The sequence below is a fragment of the Suncus etruscus genome, chromosome 6 (assembly GCF_024139225.1).
Source record: "Suncus etruscus isolate mSunEtr1 chromosome 6, mSunEtr1.pri.cur, whole genome shotgun sequence".
NCBI lineage: Eukaryota > Metazoa > Chordata > Mammalia > Eulipotyphla > Soricidae > Suncus > Suncus etruscus.
Window position 1 is genome coordinate 72,073,718 of NC_064853.1, and position 20,940 is coordinate 72,094,657.

The 20,940-nt window shown below is 37.7% G+C and overlaps 1 protein-coding gene and 1 pseudogene across 1 annotated transcript in view; both read left to right on the forward strand.

Annotated features, from left to right (window-relative positions):
- SNX5 (sorting nexin 5) overlaps positions 1-20,940 on the forward strand; it is a 1,173,556-nt gene that overhangs the window by 140,360 nt on the left and 1,012,256 nt on the right. The gene's annotated exons all lie outside the window — the stretch shown is intronic.
- The window catches only part of LOC126011801 (tubulin alpha-1C chain-like), a 128,455-nt pseudogene continuing 122,733 nt past the window's right edge, over positions 15,219-20,940 (forward strand).

A 20,940-nucleotide genomic window follows, 5' to 3' on the forward strand; every position in this document is an offset into this window, starting at 1 on the left:
AGGGGCCACTGTCTGGTAACTGAAGTCTTTATCCTTAAAAGACAATATCTACTTATGGCTGGCCAAGGCCCATAAAAATCTCTGTTTCTTTATACCAGGAAGTGAACACTACAGGACAGCTGTGTGTGTTCTGTCTGCCATTCAACAGCTCAACTGTCTGCATCTGCTCATACATCTACAGAGATCTCCTGCCCTGCCCATCCTCAGGCACCTACTACAGGGGTGACCAGATTCCAGTAGTGAGAGCTATTTCGTCCTCACAGTGATGACTATCACAATGTGGCAGGAAGTAGGTAAAGAAAGGAGCTTGCAGGGGACTCTTGTTCAATGTTTAAGTGCAAATTCCACATATTCTTTTATCTCAGTACTTCTCTGATGATTGTAAAAATATCAATCCTCTGTCAATACAGGGAATGCAGTCTGTAGCTCTTTACAGAATGAAAATGGTACTTGGTAACACAGAAAAAGATTGTTCCTCCTAGTAATTCTGATTTTCCTACTTATTCTGTTTGATCTACTTTCCATTTTCCAAGGCTACAATTTTTAATGTGATTTTTACTAAAGTAGAATGAAGACCAGCCCTCTCCCTGCCTTCCTCCCCTGACTGCTGCATGTTCTCCCAGAACACTCATAGATGTCACAAGGTTCAAGACTCAGTTCTTCCTAACATTACTCACCAATAAAAATATGGTTTGGAAGAGTCAGTGATTTTTTACCTTATTTAACACAGGCCATTTGTGCCCTGGGCTTGCTTTTCTTATAACTCTACGCTTTAAAAATCTTTAAATCAGATATTTTAATCAGCAATACTTTTTTTCCTTTATTATAGGTCTCTATAATTCATTGTGTGAGTTATGAAGTGAAAAGTGTATACAGGTTTTAGGAAGGGACCAGCTTGTATTAAAATTCTGACAGCTCTTTACCAATAATGTAATCCTTGGGATGTTTCCTAACTCTGTTCTTAGGTTTCTCAAATGCCTCATAGTAGTTTTTTGGAATAGGAAGGGCCATGAGATTTGGGGCTCCCTGACAAACCATGGGGATGACAGAATCTCTGTGTCTGTGTAAAATTAAGAACAATGTAAGACATACTTGGAAAAATAGACAAGTGTTTTCTATCTAGACTAGTGAAGCTCAGATATTGGTAAAAAGAGAGGAGTCCCATTCTTTGTTAGAAGCTAAATTCTATTGTCAATGGTTATTAGAGCACACATCTTTGAAAACTGTGGCTGCTTCTTAGGAAATTATGAGGAAACTACTCTGTGAAGTTGATTATCATTATTCCTTTCTGCTAATGGCCATCTTTTTCTTTACAGATTGGACTTTGATTAGGAATAGGAGAGGATATATTTGAATCTAGATAAAGCCAAATGGATCTCTTTATGCAAGTCTTAGAGCAGTCTGGGATATGGGATCTACCAAGGGAGAAAGATAGAGCTGGCTTGTAGGTAATTCCATGACTGATGGAACTGCAAAGAAGTGATGAATGTTGGGATAGAAATAGTCATGGCTGTCCTTAAACATTTAGTCTGCATAAAGGTAGGAGAAGGGAGGAGGCCATTTTGTTGTTCTCAGCTACTATCTGGTTGTAAAACATCCTCAAATAGAGGCTTAAATGGAGTGGAATAACTCTCTGAAAAAAAAATGATGTATTGAAAGCTGTGTATGAATATTCAAATAAATATTATTCATACAGTTTCAAATACAAACCAAGCCAATGACCACCACCAAAATAAAAGATAAAATATAGTTTATCCACATAATAAAATACATTTATGTATCCATCAGAATGATAGTTATTGCTGCACCCAATGGGCTACATGGCTCCTACAAATAGTTGAAGGATAATAGAGCTCCTAATGTATGATGTACAGAAGTTCTAGAAAAAAGCTGAATTCAACATTATTAACAAATCATAAAAGCATCTATGACCTTGCTATAGATAATCTTTTATTAATGCCCAATTTTCTAGGTTGTGTGAGAATTCTCAGCATTGATATAAAGTGTTTGATGTGTTTATGGTGGTCATTGTTGCATTCAAATTTTTGTTGCTTCTTTACATACTTTTACTAAAATGTTACTATGTTTACAAACACAAATGCATTAATATGCACACACACTTTTTTATCTGGCAGCTGATTTGACATTTTCTCAGTCTTGTTAATTCTCCATGGTAACCTTCAAGTTACCTTCAAGGTAACCTTCTTCAAGTTCATTTCCAGCTTCAATTCTTCATTCATACTGGGACTGTATGCAAACACTGTAGCAAACACCCTTGGTCTATTAGCATTATATTTTTTGTGTAAAGAAGGAATGGTGGGAGCAGTCAATGGTTGCACTTTATATTTCAAATCATGGGCCTTTGTGTGTGCATTGTCTAAGAATGATGTTTCCTAAGAGAAAGCTTTTAGTCATTCTTGGTTTGGCTCACTGTTAGTATGCACAGTGAAGTGAGGAAAGTCAGCAGATCTTAAAGAAAATAGAAAAGAGATTGAAAATAGAAAGTATATTGAATCATCTCCTAAATTTTCTCTTTTTATTTAAACACTGTGGCTACAAAGTTGTTCATGTTTGAGTTTCAGTCTTACAATGTACACCACCTTTCACCCATGAACATTTCCCATCCTGAATTTTAGTACTGTTCCTCAGTGAGTGAACTTCAAATGTATAGGTTTTTTTTTGTTTTTTTTTTTTTTGTTTGTTTGTTTTGTTTTGTTTTTAAACCCAGATAAATGTGCGGGTTTGCGTGGGGCCTTCTTCCAAGGTAGGATTCTACTCATAGGGGAATGATTTCTAGACTTGAAATAGAGGAGGAAAGATGCTCTCTGGCTTTAAACATCTGTTTTCCTACAAGTCCCCAGGGCTCAAGCACTATAGGTGCAAGTTTCCACAGCCCAAGCCTCTTTCACTCTTTGATGGGAAGGATTAATTTGCAACTAATGAAGGTTAATTCTGTAACCTATGCTCTGAGCTCCATTTACCATGGTGTCTGTTTGCCCCGCATAGCCAGCAGGCAGATTCTCAAATTCATCTCAAATTCAACTTTCTTTTTTTTTTTATATATGTATAGTTTAATAAAGCTTATGGGTAGATCTCTATTGAAAAAGTATTTTTATGCCTTAAACATAAAAATGTATATTTAAAAACCTATTGTGCATTTTTTTTGTTTTGTTTGTTTTGTTTTTATTTTTGCATATCTTACTAATACCAACTTTAATTGGTATAATCTAATTAATATATAATTATATTACTAGATATTATAATTAATATACTATACAATATATATATTAATTGCATATAATTAATTATTAATATATTATATATTATATATTATATTAATTAATATAATTTATCTCAATTCCTCTTCTTGGGCTCTAATGTGGGCTAGTAAACATTTACCCTATCCTCTACTGAGTGCAAAGGTGTGGAATATGATACAAAGGAGGTGCCTGGGTACAAAGCTAAGGGGGATGATATAGAGCACTTTTCTGGCTATTGATCAGATTCAATTCACACAGGAACTACACCACTCCCTTAGCTCAAGTCCACCATACCACATATGATTACAATCTCCTGAAAAAATAGTGGAGTTTTCATAAGGGAAGACAATTTACACATATCCAGGGGTGGGTATGGGAATATGTAACACAATGCAGTAATACACCAGAGTAATATGAATTGTACTAGCTAGCAGAATGACATCACAGACATAGCGGTCTTCTACCATTTACCTGAGTTTGCTAAACCAAAAATTAAGAATGCTGTTAAGGGTCTTCTAAAACTTGACATTGGCTTAAATCCAAGGGTCTTCTGTCTCTACTCTGCTTTACTACCTTAAATAAGTAATGATAGCATAAGATGATATTGCTTTATTTTTCATAAACTCTTCTGGGACCAATAGCCTCAAACAAACCAAATAAGTTAAAACAAACTAGATAAAAGAAAATCTCATTGGCATGCTCAATGGAAAACTCCTTCAGGGGTCTCAAACTCATTTTACCTGGGGGCCGCAGGAGGCAAAGTCAGGGTGATCCTTGAGTGCAAAGTCAGTAGTAAGCCTTGAACATTGGGGGGTGTGACCCAAACAACTAAAACAAAACAAAACAAAAAAAGATTCCTCTAGGGTAGGGCCACAAAATGTTGTACGGAGGGCCGTTTGCGGCCTATGGGCCGCGAGTTTGAGACCCCTGAACAGGATGCCAGGAATCAAACCTTATCAGAGCAAAAAATTAAATATATATTATTGAATTTGAATTTGTATCCCCCCTAGATACATGTGCTGTCCAGTCAAGGAGCAAGTTTTCTTAAAATTTTTAAATATTTATGCAGTGAATGACCTTACTTACTTATAAAAAAAATATCTCTAAAATAGGGGGTGGAGAGATAGTCCAATGGCCTTGCATGTAAGAGTATTGGATTCACTCTCCAGCACAAATGGGTGAGACAATGATGACTTTTAGCATAAGGCCAGTCTGAGCATTGAAGCAGCAGGCCTTTCCCATATAGCTGTGTGTTTCTGGGTGTAATCCTGGACCCCTGCTTAGAACTGGAAAAACCCTTGTTAAAAAGTTTTATATTCATGTCTGAAGTTAAGATATGTTAGGCATGTGCCCTAACTTGACTTCTATCCTGGATACTGCATGGTCTCCTGAACATTACTTGTTACACATCTGGGCACTATTGAACAAAATTACAGGATAGTCTAGCAGTATTATCATACTCAGGCCCTTATCTTGAAGTAGCAACCTGGGTTGACTGAGAATCCCAAGTGTGGTTTCTAGCATTTGGAGCACTGCATGGGAGACTGCTTCTTCACTACCCCTGCTCCCCAAATAAACATCCTAAAAGAAACAGTATATTGTATAGAATAATACTGGCTTTGATAGCATCCACCTGATCATAATATGGCTTATTCTTCTTGAAAATCACAGAAAATCTTTAGCTATACAAGGAAACTGGGAAATACAGTTGTAAGCAGTGCTAAATTTCTCTGGATGACAAAGTGTGAGCAAAATTTTCAGTTGCTATTCATGAAAAGATTGGGAATGGAAGTTGAGAAAAGTAGATAAATGTTAGACTCCTATACTGGAAAAATAGCCAGGAAACTATGAAATAAAGCATAACCTTTAGAAAAGCATGTAGCTTTAAGAGCAGTTGATTTGGATCTAAACAGAATCATAGTGTTTTGGTTTTGCCCCAACTTGAAGTTGGTATTCTAGGGACAGTTTGGCTGCTCTTTAATGACCTAAATAACAAAAAGTGTTTTCATCTTTCTTTACATGTGCACAAATTATTCCTTTATGGTTATTCCTGTATTTTTAGGCATCACATTTGTCTTGTAGAAAAGAAGAAAGAAAATGAGAATAGAGAAAGTAAAAATATTAGGGAATAAAAGGCTTACCCAGTAAGACAGAATTCTGTTACACTCCTAGTCACAAGAGAACCTGGGGAAGTAGCTGTTTTGGTTATGCATGTCACAAACATAAACAAAATTTGGCATTCTGAAGTTATTAGAAACTAAGTCATAAGTGAATGTGCTACAGAATGAAGCTAAGATGAAGCAGAATGAAGCTAGGAGTCTTGAGCCTTCAATAAATTTACATTCAAAGACCTTTCATTTGGTGGCAGGGATCAATATAAAGGGCTTGAACTCCATGTCTACTTAAGTACTGGAAGTTGTGTGGATCTGCCACAATTGGTTTAAGCTGGAAATTCACTTAAAATACTGAAGAAACAGTATAGGGTTTAAGGGATTGTTTTGCATATGGATGGCTCAATATCAACTCCCAGCATCTCCAATGATTGTTGAACACCACTAGGAGTGACCCTCACTCCCTCCACCAAGCATAGAGCCAGGAGCACTATGAAAAAAATAAAAGAAAAAGAAAAGAATAGAAAGAAAGAAAATAAGAAAGAGAGGCAGAAAGTGAGGAAGAAAGAAAGAAAGAAAGATAGAAAGAAAGAAAGAAAGAAAGAAAGAAAGAAAGAAAGAGGAGAAAAGAAAGAGGAGAAAAGAAAGAAAGAAAAAAGAAAAGAAGAAAGGAAGGACAGAAGAGAGGAAGGAGTAAAAAAAGAAAGAAAAAAGAAATAAAAGAGGGAGGAAGAAGAATGAAAGAGAAAAAGAAAGAAAAGAGAAAAAAGAGGGAGAAAGAAAGAATGAAAGAAAGAAGAAAGGAAAGAGAGAAAAAGAAAGAAGAAAAGAGGGAGAAAGGAAGAATAAAAGAGGAAGAAATAGAAGAAAGAAAAAAGGAAGGAGTAAAAGAAAAAGAAGAAAAAAAGAAAAAGGAGGAAGAAGAAAAGAAAGGGAAAGGGAAAAGAAAGAGAAAAGAGGAAGAAGAATGAAAGAGAAAAGAACGAACAGAAACAGACAAAGAAAGAAAAAGAGGGAGGAAAGAAGAATGAAAGAAAGGAAGAAAAAGGAAAGAAAAGAGAAAAAGAAAGAAAAGGGAGGAAGAAAGAAGGAAAGAAAAGAGGAAGGAAGACAGAAAGGCAGGCAGGCAGGCAGGAAGGAAATGAATACAGAGTCAGAGATGAAAATACAAGTCTCAGGGAGAAGAGCAGCAGGAAGCTGGCTCTATCATTGATTCGGTCTTTGTGTGATGATTGTGATGATAATGGCGGATGGTTAGATAAACAACTTTTGAATATCTGTTGCCCTATGCTTTTCTTTTTCTATTTATTCTAATAAACCTAAGAAAATAACCAGTAATTCTTAGTAATCTTGGTTAATAAATGCATAATGACAGCAAAAGGCTAGATTTTGGTCTAATGAGCTACAAACGTTTGATACTTTTGCATATAGACTGCTAAATCACAAGTTCTATAATATCTGACTATCTCATCATTGTCTAAGCTCCTGGCATATTGCGTGTTTGCTTAAATCCTCAGAGATTAATTTTCTTTTTGCTTTGACCCTCCATTCCCTAAGAAACTCAGGTTCACTATAACTTCTACCATATATTCATTTATCTTCATTTTTTTTCCTGTGGGGGTAGGAAGTGGTCGGGATCAAAATCCTAGTAGGCTATATGATCTCATCTCTGCTTCTTTGCCTAACACTCCACAAAGCTATGTAAGGAATAGAGAATTACATGTTCTAGCTAATAATTAATCCTTAAATATGAGATAATTATTTTCCTGAATGAGAAAATGAAGGAGAATCTAATAAAAGCTCTAGAGGATGATATCAATGCCAAAGTCCTCAATGACCAAGGAAAAGCAGATTTTCTCAGTCCTCTAATGGGGACTGTCTGAGCAGACAGGAATTGCAGGATCAATGTTATTCATCAGTTAACAATATGGGCTGTCAATCACCCTTAATAAACAGCTGTTCTTGAGAAGAAAAGGCGGAATTTCATTCCAGTTCTACCTCATACATTCTAGATGACCTTAGGACTCAGTTTTCTTAAACAAAATATAAAGAGTTTGTGGTTCTTGGGGGAAAAAAATCTATATTTAGAGCTTCTAAGCTTCAGAACTTTGTTATTGTCCACTTGGCTATAATAAATAAGCATTTATTTGTTCTGGCACACTCATGTTGCAAGCAAGCAATACTCCCAAGTCTCCAAGAAGTTATCATTATTATTTCTGAAAGTACAATCCCCAACAGAGGTGTCAAAAAGAAAGGACATATCATCCACAAATAATTCAGCCTGCAGGGTTTCAAACACATAATAAAATGAACTCCAAGGAGTTTTATATACTTAGGGTTGATGGAATCTGCCTTACACACAAAAGAGTGCAAACACATCATAAAAAATAAGAAGACCTTGCCCAATTCATAAATAAACATCTCTAAGTTCTGATATCATGGTACATTTAAAATTTTCACATAGTGTATTAGTGTTGAAACATAGGCTCACATTTGCTTTGAATAGTCCCAGCAAAATCAGGAAGACTCAGATATCCATATCTATATCATCTATGTCTCTATATATTCATAACTATGCACCTCTATCAATTTATACATGTATAAATATATATATATATATATTGGTGAAACCCTCCTAATTAATTATCAGGGTGCCCACAAACCATTCCTAGTAACACTCAGTCCTACTTGGATACTCAGTCATCCAAGCCTAGTGATTCAATTCTTTGGCTTATCAATAGGTGGCTGCCCTGACCCAGAGAGCCTCTGAGCAGTCAGGGCCATTCCACCAGTGTTTGAGCACCTACAAATATATAGCCAGTGGTATGGGGGGAAGTGCAGGGTAGTGGGAAGAACAAACAATGCCAGGAACCTCACTATTGCAATGCCAGGAACATAGTGACTTTCCTCCTGCCAGTCCTTTGTGCTTTTGGACCTAATCAGCTTTCTAAATGAATACTCAAGTGTGTAGGAGGTGATAAGAGTACCAACTAGCCCAGTCATAGACTTTCCCTCCATATTTAAGTCTCAACCATTTCTGCCTCTTTCCTGCTACAGCCTCAAGCTCACCAGAACAGAAATGTAAATGAGACCTAGTAGAGGGTGTTGAACAGGAAAGATAAATGTCATTCCAGAAGATGTTGCTTTCCTCATACCACCTTTTTATTCCCTCTTTAGTTTTTGAGTCATACCAGCAGTGTTCAGGGGCTACTTGTACTCAGGTGCTCATGGTGATGTTGAGGCACCATTGTGAAACCAACCCAGGCCTATCATAAACAAAATATTCATTCTGGTCTTTTGAGTTGGCTTCACTGCCCTGGACTCTTAATTTTGTGTATGTTTGTCTGTGCCTTCCATCTGCTGGTCTCTTGATAAACCAAGAATTTTTGCTGGTCTGCTCTACCTGGCCACATGTAGGCTGGACATACCAGGGTATTAACATCCTCTGAGAACAGTCTGATGCCCACAACAGGTAGAATTGGTGGACAAGGGCTTTGGTTCCTTGATTTTTCTGGAAGAATTACTATGAAAAATGTTTTTCTCCTTCAGTGTTCCCAGTGGAATTGAATTCCAATAACACAAACACTGTCAGCTTTCTTTCACTCTCTATCAGTGCTTCCTAGGTTTGCTTCGCAAGTAACTGTTTCCTAGGAAGTTCAGCTAAAGAAAGACATTTAATGTGATTCAACAAGTAATCACATTTTCACATCACATTCAGATATAGACATGTAGGTATTTATATGCAACCTTTCTACACAGGATTTAAGAGAGCCCACATTATTTATAGCAGTGAGATCTAAAAAAAATATTATGTTCTTAAGGAAATTACAGAATTGCATTACTTTGGAGCTTATTTTTTCTTTTTCATTTTTAATTATTTAATTAAAGAGCCATGATTTCCAAAGTTATTGACAGTTTAGTTTTAGGCATATAACATTCTAAAATCATTTTAAGCTCTCATTAGTTTCTTTTTATTAAAGCAAAATAAGATGCTTATTGCACAAAACTTAGATAGATCAGAAAATGGGATAAATATATATCATCAATAAGTTTGTATTGAGATGTGCCACTATTGATATTTTGGTAAGCTTATTTTCAAAATGAAGATGAATTGTGTATGTATTCATAAATATATTCATGATATACATACTATTTAAAACTAAGTTTTTATTTAACAGTATCTTGCCACATAAAATTGTTATTCATCATTTTATTGATGGACTGGTTTCCTATTGTATGTCCTGTGTTGATTTATTTAGTCTATTACACTTTATTGGACATTCAGGCTGATATTTCATATTTAAAAGAAGATAAGAGAGTGGGAGAGATAGTACGAGGTGAAGGGACTTGCTCTGCATGAAGCCAACCCTGTTTTGATCTCCATCACTATAAGTCATATCTAGAATGATCCTAAAATGAGCACAAAACCAGAAGTAAGACCTGAGCACAGTCCATTAACCCTTCATCTATTCACAAGAACCATTAACTATTATAGTCTATGGAACTGATTTTACCCTAAATATACCTAGTTAATGAAAGCCCTCATTCACATACCACAGATCAATTAGTATCTTACCATGAAATCCTAATTTGGGTTATGATTGATTAAGCCAGGATACATACCTCACTCAAGAACAGTAATCCATTGGTTTTGCCAGACTTATGATTCATGTGCCTGGTTCAATAGTGTCATCTGGTAAATCAAATTCATTTTGTCCCATAATTTAGATCAAAGAGATCTACATAAGGTCTTTTTTGAGCTGTGCCAGTGGGCACAAAGAATTGAAGACTATGGAGCCCAATGACATCTTTACACACTAAGAAAATAAAGCTTAAAAAATACAGTTGAGAATGAAAGGCTATAAGAATAACAAAGACAAGAATAGGGTAGGAGACAGTAAGATAGAGTAGAAGCAAGTCTCATTGTTGAAACTGACCAGTACATATTTATTGCCAAGTCTGGTTATCAGTCATTTCTAGACTTTTCTGTATTCTTGAATAAATTTATATATATCACCTCTATTTTTTCTTTAAACTTGAACTCATCTGAGTTTTAATGTATTTAAAATGTACTAGACATTTTAATGTATATGATTTAAAAGTAAAATATTTTGGTGTTGTAGAGGTGAAATAGCAGGTAAGGACTTGCCTTACGTGCAGTTAATCAGGATTTCATTCTGAGCACAGCTAAGTGTCAAACAGGAGTAAGCACTGAAAACATACAGGTATAGATCCATAGCTATATCTTATGTTCTTGACTTGGTATAAATGTTACAAAAGAACTGTATAGGGCAAAGGGAATTCAGTATGTGCCAGAATAGTTGGGAAAATAATCATGAAGGGATGAAAAAAACCTATCCAGGCCTTAGATGATGTGTTGAATTTGAATAGTGATGATAAGTAAAAAAGATGAGCAGCTACCTGGGCAGTGGTGATAAGTGACTGGCAGACCTAAGGAAAGGCCCATGTGAGTTTTAACAACACATATTTTTACAAAGAGGAAAAATATGGGCAACTGAAATTAGGAAGAAATTCATGAAGATGGGAGAGATTTTTATTTAATCATAGTAGCTAAAGAGTTGAAAATACCTACATGCCCAAGGAAAATCCCACGGCACTGCTACTACTTCTCTCGGGTTAATAATAAAATCTTGGACAGAAATGTGCTGGTTTTGAGATAAGTGATAGCTTAGGAAGGAGGCAGTGGGAGAAAAGAAGTAGCTTAGGAAATGAAGACTAGGTTAAACAGTGAGTTGGTGGGAGAAAGGAATAAAGGCAATACATTTATGTAAGAATATTAAAAGGGCACCTGGAACTCTCCTCAGTTTTACCCTCTGCCACAATATCAGTTTCCTTGGCATAAAATTGAATGAATGTTCTTTCTCCTTAACCATTAACAGGTGAGCTAGAAGTTCAGCACTAATCACAATTCTGTCTAAGGTTAAACTGGTCCATTTATTTTCCCAGGGTCTCTGCTCTCTCTGAACATTCATTTCCACAGGCTAGGATAAATTTCTAAGATATTTTCAGAGTGGTGACTATCGAAGGGAATCAAAGAGAGTAACATGAATTTGTTCTAGAGAATATTAGAATGTCAAGGACTCAAAAATAATGTCACAATGGAAATTTTCAAAGCATGCTCATATGCTTAAGAACAGATAGTAATAGCAAAATAGACTATTTCTTCAAATACCTTCAGCATGGGAATTATTAAATATTAGATATACAAGATATTGCTGAGCCAAGAAATCAAAAATGTTTCCCTCCATACATTGCCAAGCAAAACTGGGTTCCTAGTTCTAGATTTAGCTCTAAAAACAGAGAAATAATTCCCTGCTTGAGATGCAGATACAATTCAGGACTAATGACACATTGTTCCAAGATACCCTTAAATACTATGTTTGGTGCTTGCTAGGCCCTAGAGGAACTCAAATTTCAGAGTGAAATTGGGACAAGAAACCAGTTTTGTATCTTGATGCTTCCCAGAGGGAATTTTCACTCACCTGCCCACAGAGGGCAGCATTGATGAGAAAAGTGTGATGGCTTACTTTTGCCCTTTCTTACTTCTCTCCACTTCATCTCCTGATCAGTACTATGATACCATATTTATCATATGCTGCTCCATTCCATCCTATATAAACTCCTTGTTTTGGATCCAAGTCATTTTGCCTTCACGCTCATCTTCCCACTAAACTCCTTGAACTCTCCTCTACATGTTCATTTGCCCATTGCATTCCTCAGACACTTGAAGTTCATACTGGCCTGGTGCAAGTGTTTCTCCAAGATATTAGAGGCTCTTCTGCATGTCTCTTGTATAGCCAGTTATGCCCTAACGACTAAAATCATGTCATCATGTTATCAAAACCTCCTAAGGAGGAAAACGAGACTAGGCAGAGTATTGAAAATGGTCAGTGACATACAGTAAAACCTCATTTAAAAAAATTGTGAAGTTTGGGTACTAATAAAAATGGTAATAAGTTTTTTTGACATGTAAATAGTTAGATTGATAAATTCATATGTCATCTAATCTTGACATTTATGGTAGCTGACTTTGGAAGAGTTACATCTTTTTGTTTTTGTTGTTGTTTTGGGTCACACCAGGCAGTGCATAGGGTTCCTCCTGCTCTAAGCTCAGAAATCGCTCCTGGCAGGCACAGGGGACTATATGGGATGGCAGGATACGAACCACCATCCTTCTGCATGCAAGGCAAATGCCCTACATCCATGCTATCTCTCCGGCCCTGCAGAGTTACATCTTATTACTTGTTGCAAAGGGATGGAATGAGTTTCTGAAATCACAGAGTTATAGCTGAAATCTAAAGCTGAAGAATTTGAAATTACAGATGAAGCTGCGTTGAGGAGCTGAGGCAGATATCTGAGGCCGAGCACAGGCCTGTTTCTGTATTTCTATGCCCATCTATGCACATGGCATGTGCTCTGTGATATTTGCCAATGAAATAGTGCATTGTCAAGTGAGAAATGTTCCTAGCAGAACAATCACAGAAATTCTCATTCCCGAATAAGAGTGAAGAAAGTGCTGATGGTCATTGAAAGTTGTCCAGGACTTCTGCTCACAAGCCTTCTCTTGGCATCTCCACACCCTGCACTACTTCATTTCATTTTCCACCTATTGACTGTATTATCTCCACTTACATAAAATGTCTCCACTTGTTAATTTTCATCATCAGTTTATCCTTGCGTGAGCACAGCCCAGGGTGAACTGGCCCAAATCGGGAGTGCTGTAAGGATTAAACAAACAAGAGACAAATATATAACAGAAAAGCTTGGGGTCAGGGGACTCAAGGCCTCTATGTGTAGTATTTAGTGTTCAGAGCCAATCAACATGGGAAAAAAGGGCAGGTATTAATAGGCAAATACCTATCTAATGCCTAATCAAATCGAAGTGAATCTTTGACATCTCAAAAAGTAGTGTGTGGAAGAGGAAACTAAGGTGATGCCTCTGTGGATTGTCTTCTTTTGGGAACGGTGTCGAGACAAGAGTGAATGCAGTACTCCCAATGCAAGGTTGTTCCCTGGGAGTGCCAGCATTATCATAAGTTTGTAATTAAGAGCCCTTAGACCATCATTTTTCTACCCCTTTCCTTGGACTATCAACTATCTAGCTAAACTTATTCATTTCTTAGATGTTTTCATATCAAAAAATTTCCATTGGTCTCTAAGGTCCATGCATGCTAGGGTATCCATTGCCCCCTTTTCACTATATCTAGGAGTGCTGTCTCCACTCCTGCCTAGTACCCATATTCCAAGCATTCTACCTAGCATATTTAATAGGGGGATATAAATGACAGTATTTGAAAAATAAGTTGAGTGCTTTTGCATTTCTACCACATACTATAGTGCCTGAGGAACAGGCTAATCACTAGCAACTCCCTCATCAGCCCTCCACTAAGATCAAGAAGAACATTTAAGTTTGTTCTAAGTTCAGATTTACTGAAATTAGTTTGTTCTAAGTTCAAATATTGTTGCATATATAATTCCTTCAGTCCCCATAAAGTGGAGACTAGGATAATTATTTTATTAGGCTATCAAGTTTATACAGAGAAAACATTTATTTCTATTCTTCTATGTTTAAGAACTCTGATAGAGATACATAAAAAGTCGGAGTGCCTTAACGTCAAGGGAAAAAGTAGGAGTACTTTAACCTCTGGGGCTAGAAATTTTCTCACGTTTGCTCTGTCATAGACCTGGGATGACTTGGTATTTAGGATTCTAAGTTTGGATAACTATTCATAACCTCTATATGTGATTAGACACGATCATGTCTGAAGGTCTCAGCATCCTTAACTGCTTACAGGTGCTTATCATGTCCAGAAATAGTGCCCTAGTGCACAAGAATAAAGGCTACGTCTTCTTTCCTGACCTTGATTCTGGTTACATTGCTATCTTTCTCCATCCAACTGTCCACTTGTGGACAATTTGAAATAATGCCTTCACAATATTCCTTACAAATTCACACAAACTATATTATAAGATTCCATTCCCATGATTAATCTAAATTATGTGGCACAGTTTTTCTTAAATGTGAATTGGATGGGACTGATCATGTCTCTGAAGTTGAGTGACTTCTTTGACTACTGGGGAAAAAAGAGTCACAGAAATCATCAATGAACTGTAATACTTCCAAAACAATCGAAGGGGTTTTATTTTAAAGAAGAAAAGTGAGAATGGATTAAAAAAGTGGACAAATAAAACTCATGTTAGCTGGTAGATAGCATCACCATCTAATGAACATAATGTAAATGAAAATATTATAAACAAGTGAATCACACCAATTTAAAACAAAACTCAAGTATCTAGAAAAATCAATGTCAAGAGGTAAAGCAACTAACAGAAGACTATAGAAAACATGAGTCAAAGAAAGGTGTGTTTACTCCTAGCTTGCTAAGAGACTTTATACATTTTCAGTAACAAATTAGCATCTCATTTATATTGTTCTATGTCAGATTAGTGCCAATTTTTGTATCCATAGTTTTAAACTTACAATCTTTTATTTATTAATGCAGACACTTAAGCAGTACCAATATAATATTTTTCTATTATAAAAACAAATATTCTCTTTTTTACAACAAAATCTACTTTTAAAGACTAATTTTTGCCTTAAAGGCAAAAATTAATTAAGAAAATTGAAATTAACTCTTACTAAATTTTGTAGGATTTATGTATTTCCTGCAAACTCTAAAATGCATTAGCACAGATATTTCATAATATTCCTTAAATTTATACACCTCTAAAATGATTTTTGAAAAATAATTTGATTTACAATTTTGTGGAATTATAGGAGATGAACTCTATTAATCTATATGTGTGTAGGTGTCACCACTTCCAAATGAGAGGAGAGAGACTGCTTCTCCCCAGACTCCTTAGTCTGTTAGTGGGGGTCTCCAACACCAACCCCTCACTCTTTCTGTCTCACAAAACCCAAGAAGTCCTGATCATAATTGAGTGCATCTCCATCCACGTTGGCCAGGCTAGTGTCCAGATTGGCGATGCCTGCTGGGAGCTCTACTGCTTGAAACATAACATCCAGCATGACGGCCAGATGCCCAGTGACAAGACCATCAGGAGAGGAGATGACTCTTTTAACACCTTCTTCAGTGAAACAGGCACTTGGCAAACATTTACACATGGCTGTGTTTGTAGACCTGGAGCACACAGTCATTGATAAAATTCACACTGACACGCACAGCCAGCTCTTCCACCCTGAGCAGCTCAACACAGTCAAGGAAGATGCTGTCAATAACTATACCCAGGGGCACTACACTATTGGCAAAGAGCTCAATGACCTATCTTGGACCAAATTTGCAAGCTAGCTGACCAGTGCACTGGTCTTCAGGGCTTCTTAGTATTCCACAGCTTTGGTGGAGGAGCCAGTTTTAGGTTTACCTTTCTACTGATGAAATATCTCTCTGAAGATTATGGCAAGAATTATAAGCTCAAATTCTTCATATACCCAGCCTTCCAGGTTCGCACTGCTGTGGTTGAGCTCTACAATTCCATCCTCACTATTGACATTACTGTATAGCACTCTGATTGTGACTTCATGGTGGATAATGAGATTATTTATGACATCTGTTGTAGAGACCTTGATATTGAGTGCCTGACCTGTAGCAACCCGAACCACTTTATTAGCCAGATTGTGTCCTTCATCACTGTTTCCCTTTGATTTGATAGGACCCTGAATATTGATCTGACAGAATTCCAAACCAACCTGGTGCTCTACTTTCAAATTCATTTTTCTCAGGCTCCTTATGCTCCTGTCATCTCCGCTGAGAAAATATATCATGGACAGCTTTCTGTTGCTGAGATCACCTATGCAAGATTTTTTTTTTTGTTTTTTGGGGGGGCCACATCCGATGGTGCTCAGGGGTTACTCCTGGCTGTCTGCTCAGAAATAGCTCCTGGCAGGAACGGGGGACCATATGGGACACCGGGATCAAACCAATCACCTTTGGTCCTGGATCGGCTGCTTGCAAGGCAAACGCCACTGTGCTATCTCTCCGGGCCCACCTATGCAAGATTTGAGCCAGTCAACCAGATGGTGAAGTGTGACCCTCACCATGGTAAATACATGCTTCTTGCCTATTATAAAGTGGTGGCTTGGTTATCAAAGATGTCGATGCTGCTATTGCCACCATCAAGACCAAGTGCAGCACCCAGTTTGTGTATTGTTGTCCTATTGGCTTCAAAGTTGGTATTAAAGTTGGTTCCTGGTGGGTGCTGGCCTAAGTACACTGAACTGCATACAAGCTCAGTGTACATTGCTGAGGCCTGAATTGGACTGGACCACTAGTTTGATGTATGTCAAACATGCCTTTGTTGACTGCTATGTGAGTGAGGGGATGGAGGAAGAATTCTCTGAGGCTGTGAGGACATGTTTGCCCTTGAGAAGGATTATGAAGAGGTTGGAGCAGTGCTGATGGAGAGTATGAGGCTGAAGAGTATTATTCTGTCTATTCCAATTTTACACTCCTGTTACCTTGGAATTATCTTATTTTTGTTGTCCACTGTTTCTAACCTGTTAATAAAAGTGTGGTTTTGAGTGTTAAAAAGAGATATTTCCTGCATGTGAGTTATAAACAAACATAGTATGAAGATAAAAATAGTAAAAGTCATTGAAATTGAATATTTTGTCTGTTGAACTGAGATTACATGTAGGAGAGGTCTTGGGACTAGTCCTTAAGAAGCTGGTGGAGAGAGGGAGTTGTCTGGTGATACATCTTACATTTGAATGATGGATACATGAAAAAGGTGATTGTTAGTGTTGTACAGTCGTTTCTCAATAAAAATGTTTTAAGTAATAAACATTTAAAAGGCTACATAACTAAATATGTTCATAATAAATACTTTTATGATAAAGTTATTAAATATCAAGATAGAATAAATTCAAATACAAAAATATGGTTCTCTGTTTAGGAGTCACATGGGATCAGATCAGACAGAGAACCACAGGGCTCCCATAGATTATTCTTTTTTTTTTTTTGGTTTTTGGGCCACACCCTGTGACGCTCAGGGGTTACTCCTGGCTATGCGCTCAGAAGTTGCTCCTGGCTTCTTGGGGGACCATATGGGACGCCGGGGGATCAAACCGCGGTCCGTCCTAGGCTAGCGCAGGCAAGGCAGGCACCTTACCTCCAGCGCCACCGCCCGGCCCCCCATAGATTATTCTTAAAGTGAGTGATGAGTCGGGTCATATATATTTACTGTTCCTTTTTTAAAATTATTTTAAGGGCTCAGTAAGAAGTACATGAGTTAAATATTATGTCTTGCATGATGATGAAACAAATTTGATACTTAGAACCACATGGTCCCTTGTGCACCAAAATAATGCAGCCTTAGAAGTCCTCAAACTCCATCATAATGGCATGAATAATGCTCAGAAACATTATCAAAAACTCCATCATAATGGCATGAATAATGCTCAGAAACATTATCAAAAATTAGTTGAGAATCAACTGGGAGTGGCCTTTGCATTTCCCTGAGCATCTCTTGGGAAATCTCTCAAAGTATTTTGGTTTATTTAATTTTAAGGTTAAAAAAGTAGCTGGTAGATAGCTCAAGTGGTAGAACACATACATACCTGATATATGTATGACCCTGAGTTCAATTCCTGGTACCTCAGCCCTTACTCAAAGCATTACTGGGTGTAGTCCTGGTGATCATTACAGGCTTGAGCACTGCCAGCATCACTAGAACAAGTTATTCTATCAAAAATGTAAGAAATTAGGGACCAGAGATATAACACAGTAGGTAAGGCACCTGCTTTGCATAACCCCAGGTTCAATTCTTGGCACTGTATATGATCCACAAGCCCCATTAAGAATGATTTCTCGGGGCCCGGAGAGATAGCACAGTGGCGTTTGCCTTGCAAGCAGCCGATCCAGGACCAAGGGTGGTTGGTTCAAATCCCGGTGTCCCATATGGTCCCCCGTGCCTGCCAGGAACTATTTCTGAGCAGACAGCCAGGAGTAACCCCTGAGCACCGCCGGGTGTGGCCCAAAAACCAAAAAAAAAAAGAATGATTTCTCAGCAAAGAAAGAGGAGTAAGAATTGAGCACATCCAGGTGTGACCACCAAAGCCAAAAATAAATAATTAAAAAACTTTATGGGGAGCAGAAATGAACACACTTTGTCAAAGAAAAAATACAAGTGCCCAAAGGCACATGAAAAAATGCTCCACATCACTAATCATCAGGAAGATCAAATCAAAACAACTATGAGGTACCATCTCACACCACAGAGATTGGCACACATCATAAAGATTGAGAACAAGCAGTGCTGGAGGGGATGTGGAGAGAAAGGAACTCTTATTCACTGCTGGTGGGAATGCCATCTAGTCCAACCTTTATGGAAAGCGATATGGAGATTCCTCCAAAAACTGGAAATTGAGCTCCCATACGATCCAGCTATATCAACTCCCAGGGATATACCTTAGGAACACAAAAATATAATACAAAATTCCCTTCCTCACACCTATATTCATTGCAGCACTATTTACAATAGCCAGACTCTGGAAACAACTAAGATGCCCTTCAACAGATGAGTGGCTAAAGAAACTGTGGTACATGTGCACAATGGAATATTATGCAGCAGTCAGGAGATATGAAGTCATAAAATTTTCCTATACATGGATGTATACGAAATCTATTATGCTGAGTGAAATGAGTCAGAGGGAGAGAGATAGATGCAGAATAGCCCCCTTCATCTATGGGTTTTAAGAAAAATAAAAGACATTTTTGCAATAGTTCTCAGAGACAAAAGAGAGAATGGCTGGAAGGTCCAGCTCACAACATGGAGCTCACTACTAAGAATGGTGAGTGCAGTTAGAGAAATAACTACATTGAGAACTATCATAACAAAGTGAATTGAGAACTATCATAACAAAGTGAATGAATGGGGGAAGTAGAAAGCCTGTCTAGAGTACAGGCGGGGGTATGGTAAGGAGGAGGTGGATTCGGGACATTGGTGATGGAAATGTTGCACTGGTAAAGGGTGGTGTTCTTTACATGACTGAAACCCAACTACAATCATATTTGTAATCCAGGTGTTTAAATAAAAATAATAATTAAAAAAACTTTAAAAGGAAATGCAGATGAAAAACAGTTACTCCAAACTCTTAGTTTTAACTAGTTGATAATCTGATTAGTGTCTCCGAAAGGCAGGGAATGAGTCATTGCCTTAAACAGAACTCAGGGACCCAAATTCCCAGAATTGTATGTGATGTATTGTGATGGCACTCTCAGCCAGTTCTAAATGGCTGTGATGTGTTTGCGTTGGGGTGTGAGGCCAATTAAAATGAAAGTGTTTTAGAAAGTAATTTTTAAGACTTCAAGCTTTATTGCCTTTGAGGTAACATTATTGGGCTTCCCTACTGGGGTGTGACTTTTTCTGTTTTAACAAGTCAAAATTGCAAAATTTTCCAAAAAAATTTTTAACTGAATAATTTCACTCCTAAAATAATGAAAGGCTTAGTGTTACATCTAACAAACAGAAGGGTGAAAATGGAAGAATCCAGTTAGAACAGTGTGGGAGGGATGATTGCTGTCTTCATTGACAGAGAGTTCTAAGCATGGCATCACTACCATGAAAGGGGAATCTGGGTCTGGCAGGAGAAAAGGCCAGGACACATAGACACTAACACCAATCAAGACAATATATCTACATCTCCACTTGCTAGACTTGGCATTTTACAAAATTTAAACCTAAAACTGACCCCCACCATGCACCTCATATGATAGGGCCTGGGAACAAAGCTGTAGAAGATGGTGTAGAATTAATTAAATTAAGAAGAGTCCAGGATGGTGGTGGATGATGGTGGATGGAGTGGTGAGGCCTTTCTCGGCTTGCCTGGCGCCTGCACCCCTTCCAGCCAACGGGTCTGTGGGTTTAGGGTAGCGGGGAGAAAGTGATGCACAAGCAGTCAGTTGAAGTCAGGAGACATGAAGCTTTATTAATAATACCCTAGCCACCATGTGTGTATCTTACATGCCTATTAAGCTAACCCTTTAAGCAGCCTCTTTGCAGCTGCCCTGCATCTAAATGTGTCTCTGCCCTCTACCTCCTGCATCTTCCTTCTGAGGCTTCCCTCCTGCCTCTCTTGCCGAATCTCTCTCACACCCCCCAGGCAACCCCTTTGTTACCTTCCATAGACCCCTCCCAGATGTGGGCTGGAATGACCATCAGGTAAGATTAGCATGTATTTTAGGGAGGGGTGACATCTGGTATCTTCATTTTGCTCATGTCCTCTCTCTCATACTATTTCCATACAAGGCTTTAAGAAGATGACTGCAAGGAATCCTATCTGAGGTTCTGTGTTACTGTTAGAGTCTGGTCAGCACAAACAGGCTGCAGAATTCAGAAACTATAATCATCACTTTTAAATCTCATCATAGCTCTCCATCCTCCAACTGCTAACAAGTACAGCTTTGTACTCAATAGTCTTCTGGATAAATTGGGCCAAACTGTGTCTGGTATTTCATAAATCAATACTTTCATCTAGTGGCAGAATGGGAAAAGCAGATAGGGCAATAAAAGATAGGAATTCTGCCACT